Raw genomic sequence first — 6,000 nt, forward strand, 5'->3', positions numbered from 1 at the left:
AATATATGGTTAATATTTTAACAGGTTTAAATAGCTGGCATTTAAAACTTAATTTTGGTGAAGTACTTTTTGGTTTTTTTTTGATATTGCATGGTTGATAATGTTTATTTGCTTTTAAAGGGTCTTTTGAACAATGATCATTCTAATTTAACTTGTACTCAGACACATTAGCTTACTAATCTGAATCTTTCATCTTTTTTGTTACTTTGATTTAATCTTTAAGAATTTTAACAGTTATAATTTAGAAATATATGACAATGTTTATTATTATAGTTCTCTTACTGACTTAAATTTTATAAATGTGTGTGTCTGTCTACCTACCTTCTAGAATTCCAACTGAATCTTTTAAAAATAGTTTCCATTTCTATGTAGAACTTCCTTATATGTTTACTTATCAGGTCTTTTTCTTAGGTATTTGAAGATATTTGTCACAGCCTCTTTAATGTCTTTTTTTGCTACTTCCAACATCTGGGACATTTTGAGACATTTTTCTATTGACTCCTTTTTATCTTAATATGGGCCAGGTTTTATTTTCTTAAATGTAACATTAAAAAAAAAATTTATACTGGACATTGTAGATAACAGGTTGTAGGGATTCTGTGTTGTCTTCCTTTGGGTGTTGAGTATCTTTTCTCTGACAAATTAAATTTTCCAGTTAAATTACTAGAAAATCCTTTTATCTGTTAGAATTTTGATTTGTTAATGTAGGTCTATTTCTGTCTTCTCCTTAGTCCTAGGATTTGTCACTTCTTTTAGGGTGTGGATTTTACTGTTAAGGAATATCTTTTGGGGAGTTGCATCTGAGTACCTGAAGAACTGCAAGATTTTCATTCCCTCTGGCCTGAATACAACAGTTTCCATTTTTGTGTAACTTCTCTTTTTTTTCCATTCAACTCTCAGCAATTACTGTCTTTGACCTCATGGAATCTCAGTTTGAAATGCTTGGTTTGCATGTTGGCCAGAGCCTTGAAGAAACTCTTATTCATACTTCTATGTAACCCCCTTATCACAACTCTCTCCTCTGTGAATCATGCCTCATTACACCTAGTTAGTTCAAAACCTCAGCCACCAATCTTTGCCTTGGCATCTCAGTCAGACAGATAACTTTCTACTAGAGCTCTTCCTCACTGCACTATAGTGCAGAAAGAGTCCTAAAGCTCCTCTGATATGTTTCTCTTTTATATCATCAGCTGGTCAAATTTATAAAAGCAGTAAATCATATATTTTGCCCAATTTTATAATTGTTTATAGCAGAGGTTAAGTCCAATGCTAGTTTCTATACCATGGCCAAAAGTAGAAGTCCATGCTCCTGCAAATCCTTTCTATAATTATCTTTTTTTCCCCACTCAAAATTTGATTGCTAAATAACCGTATAAAATCTTGTAAAGCTTTTTTTTTTTAAATTTATTCTTCTTTTACAAAAGGTAGAAGAGAAGGAACAACTTTCCAAGTGATTTTATGAAGCCAGTATTCTCTGATACCAAAACCAGATAAAGACATTATAAGAAAAGAAAACCACAGTATCTTTGTGAATGTGGAGTCAAAATTTCCTCAACATGTTAACAAACTGAATTTAGCAAACATATAAAAAGGATTGTACACTTTAATAAATGGGGTTTATTCCAGGAATGCAAAGCTGATTCAGCATATAAAAACCAATCAGTATAATAGACCATATTAATAAGATATACATAAGGACCTGTGATCACTTCAGAAGGTACAGAAAAAGCATTTGAAGAAAATCCAGCACCTCATCATATTAGAAATACAGGAAACTTCTTCAACCTTATAAAGGGTATCTATGAAAAATACAAGGCTAACATCTCAATTAGTGGTGAAAGACTGATAATTTTACTCCTAAGATTAGGAACAAGATAGAGATGTCCACTTTAATCACTTCTGTTCGCCATTGTACTGAAGGAACAAGCTAGGACAATTAGGTAAGAAAAAGAAATATAATTAATCTAGATTGGAAAGAAAGAAATAAAATCTGTATTCACAGATGACATAATGTTGTATATAGAAAATCCTAAGGAATGCACACACATACAAATTATCAGAATTTATTAATGAGTTCAGCAAGGCTGCAGTATAAATGATCAATATGAAAAAACCTATCCTATATCTATCTGTTCATTTAGCAGTAACTAATTCAAAAATGAAATTAAGACAGGTTTATTTATTGTAACATAAACAAATATAAATATTTAGGGATAAATTTAACAAAATAAATGTGAGATTTTTACACTGAAAACTACAAAACATTGAAAAAATGAAAAAAGACCTAAATAAATACAAATACAGGGATGGGAAGACTTAATATTGGTAAGATGGAAATCCTTTCTAAATTGATCAATAGAGTCAGTACAATCCCTTTTAAAATCCAAAATGACTGTTCTTTTGTTTTTTGTGGGTTTTTTTTGCTAGAATTGACAGGATGATTTTCAAATTCATATGGAAAGAAAAGGAAAGGAACCCAGAATAGTCAAACAATGTTGAAAAAGAAATGGTTGGAGCAGAGATACTTCTTAATTTCAAAACTTACCTCAAGGTAATAGTTGTCAAAACAGTATGAGTGATGATGAAGTTTTGGAGTGGTGGTGGGGTTTGGAGCCAAAGGCCAAGAAAGAATTCTTGAAGAAGTCTTTGGCACAAAAAGATGATTTTATGAAAGCACAGGGACAGGACCTGTGCTGGGCAGAAAGAGCTGCACTGGGGCTGTGAAGAATGGTTATATACTATGGATTTGGGGGAGGTAAAGTCAAAAGGGAGGCCTCCAGGAGGACTTTGATATGCTAAAGAGGACTCCTAAAATACCTGAGGCCTTCCTATTGTCAAGCTAGGGTGGTTATTCCTCTAGTAAGGCATAAACATTAGGACAGTAGGAAGTTCCTGTAGAAATGTTATACCCTGTATTTGCCTCAAGTCAATGGGCTGTAGGTTATAAGGAAATTTAATTTTACCTGCCATTTCCTTCTTGCCTCTGTTCCCCACATCACTATGTTAGGGCTCCAGGAAACTGAGTCTATAGGTTTCTGGAGATTAGGTTATTGATAAGATTGCCTTTTTCTTGTAATTTACTATGATATTTGTAAACTGATGGAGACTCATGTTCTGTATGACTGTGATTATCTATCCATTAACCATTTGTTTTCATTCCTTTCGTTTGTTCTTGGGCAGCCAGGAGTGCCTGAGGAATATCACACATATCTCATCTTGGGGGAGGGAGGTGGGTGTGCTACCTTGTGCTTTGCCCTCACTTTGTCTTATGCTCCCTCATCATGAGACTGTGTGAAGATTGATGTCGTAGAATTGAGAATCCAGAAGTGTGCTGGGACAAGTGGATATTTACATGTAAAAAATGAAGTTGGACCCCTACCTCACATTACATACAAAAATGTATCTCAAAATGTATCAAAGACCTAGATATAAGAGCTCAAACTCTGAAATTGTTAGAAGAAAACAGACATAAACCTTTGAAACCTCGGATTACATAATTGTTTCCTAGGTATGACACTAAAAGCACAGTGTAAAGGAAAAACATAAATTGGATTTCATCAAAATTTTACACTAATATTAATAGTAGCATTTTTTATAATAGTCAAAAGATAGACACAATCCAAATATTCATCACCTGACTCTTGGATAAATAAAATGTGTTAATATCCATACTATTGATGAGGGAGCATAAGGCAAGCTGAGGGCAAAGTACAAGCTAGCGCACCTCCCTCCCCCCAGATGGGATAGGTGTGATACTCCTCAGGCACTCCTGGCTGCCCAAGAACAAACGAAAGGAATGAAAACAAATGGTTAATGGATAGATAATCACAGTCATACAGAACATGAGTCTCCATCAGTTTATAAATATCATAGTAAATTACAAGAAAAAGGCAATCTTATCAATAACCTAATCTCCAGAAACCTATAGACTCAGTTTCCTGGAGCCCTAACATAGTGATGTGGGGAACAGAGGCAAGAAGGAAATGGCAGGTAAAATTAAATTTCCTTATAACCTACAGCCCATTGACTTGAGGCAAATACAGAGGCAAATACAGGATATAACATTTCTACAGGAACCCCCTACTGTCCCAATGTTTATGCCTTACTAGAGGAATAACCACCCTAGCTTGACAATAGGAAGGCCTCAGGTATTTTAGGAGTCCTCTTTAGCATATCAAAGTCCTCCTGGAGGCCTCCCTTTTGACTTTACCTCCCCCAAATCCATAGTATATAACCATTCTTCACAGCCCCAGTGCAGCTCTTTCTGCCCAGCACACGTCCTGTCCCTGTACTTTCATAAAATCACCTTTTTGCACCAAAGACGTCTTCAAGAATTCTTTCTTGGTCTTTGGCTCCGGACCCCCATTACTCCAAAATCCCATCACTATGGAAAAATATTTTGATAAAAAAAGGAATGAAGTACTGATCGTTCTATAATATGGATGAACCTTGAAAACATTATACTAAAGGAAAGAAACAGGTATAACAGACCACATATTGTATGATTCCTTTTGTCAGAAATGTCCAAAACCTGCAAATCCATAGGAACAAAATGTAGGTTAGTGATTGCCAGAGGTTGGAGGAAGGGGAATGTGGAATGACTTCTAATTGGCACAGATTTTTGTGGTATAATAAAAAAATAAACATTTGGCGTTTTTCCTGAGTTCTTAGCATAGAGCTCCTAAAAGTCTTGGAATTTACTGTTGTCAAAAGAAAATTCACAGAACTTTACTTGATACAAATATTATATTGAGTGAGAAACAAACTCTTTGTGAACAGGGAGACTTCAAACCCAAATGTGATATGAAGCTCAGAGTCATAACATTACAGGATGGCTTGTAAAGTGAAAATAAGGAAGTTGTTTAACCTTTACAATAATTGTTTACTACAGTGGAGATTTCCAGATGGCAGAGGTTTGGTTAAAAGTGATTATCATGTACTGTTTTAGGAAGATGACTTAAGTTTTATTTATGATTATCAGAGGCATTTACAAGAAATAATATGTTAAATTTTGCTTGCATTCATGAAATAAACTAGATTAAATTTTGCTCCTGTGGTCTAACTGGTTTTGTCTGCTGCTTGAGGGAATCTTCACTCCTGGTCTACATTTTATTTTATTTTATTTGACACTGTCTTTTATATGGTAATGAAATGATTCATGAGGGAAGCCTAGATGGCTTTACAATGGGAGCTGGTTGCCAGAGGGTTAGAACTTTCAACCCCACCCACTGACTTTTCCAGGAGGGAGAGAGGGAGGGGAGAGGGGCTGGAGATGGAATTCAATCAACAACTGGCCAGTGATTTAGTTAGCAATGCCTACAATATGAAATCTCCATTAAAAACCCCTAAATGGATAGAGTTCGGAGAGTTTCCAGGTTCGTAAGCACATTAATGTTCTGAGTGTGGCATCCCTGAGAGTACTTTGAAGCTTTGTGCCAGCCCTCCTCCTCCATACCTTGTTCTATGCATTTCTTCCATTTGGCAGTTTCTGAATTGTATCCTTTATAATAAACCAGAAAATGTAATTTTTTTTTATTTCTGTTAACTATTTTAGTGAATTATTGAATGTGATAGGTTGTGGGAACCTCTGAATTTGTAGTTGGCTAGAAAGAACTCTAGATAGGCTGAGCACCCAGTTTGCAGCCAGCATCTGACGTAGAGATGGTCTTGTGCGACTGGGCTCATAACCTGTGGGGTTTGCACTAATTCCGGGAGTTTGTGTCAGAATTGAATTGATTGTTGGACACCCAATTGGTGTTGGAGAATTTATTGTTGGTATGGAGAAAACTCCGCATAGTTGGTGTCAAAAATGTCAGGAGAAAACCACGCGTTTCTTTTGGGGATGGTGAAAATGCTCTGGAATCACATAGAGGTGATAATTGTGTAACTTTTAGAATATACTAAAAGCCAATGAACTGTACACTTAAAAAAAAAAATTACTCTGCCTTGTCATTCACAACACAGTCCGTTGTGTACAGAGCAGTCACCAACCCGCTTATT

The 6,000-nt window shown here is 35.4% G+C and overlaps 1 protein-coding gene across 1 annotated transcript in view; it reads right to left on the reverse strand.

The window, feature by feature from the left end:
- RIOK2 (RIO kinase 2) overlaps nt 1–5,141 on the reverse strand; it is a 38,530-nt gene extending 33,389 nt beyond the window's left edge. The window contains exon 1 of the mRNA XM_047869681.1: nt 5,131–5,141. The gene's annotated coding sequence lies outside the window, so the exon portion shown is untranslated. The remainder of the gene's footprint in view (nt 1–5,130) is intronic.
- Nucleotides 5,142–6,000: the final 859 nt, after the last annotated feature.

The sequence above is a fragment of the Prionailurus viverrinus genome, chromosome A1 (assembly GCF_022837055.1).
Source record: "Prionailurus viverrinus isolate Anna chromosome A1, UM_Priviv_1.0, whole genome shotgun sequence".
Taxonomy (NCBI): Eukaryota; Metazoa; Chordata; class Mammalia; order Carnivora; family Felidae; genus Prionailurus; species Prionailurus viverrinus.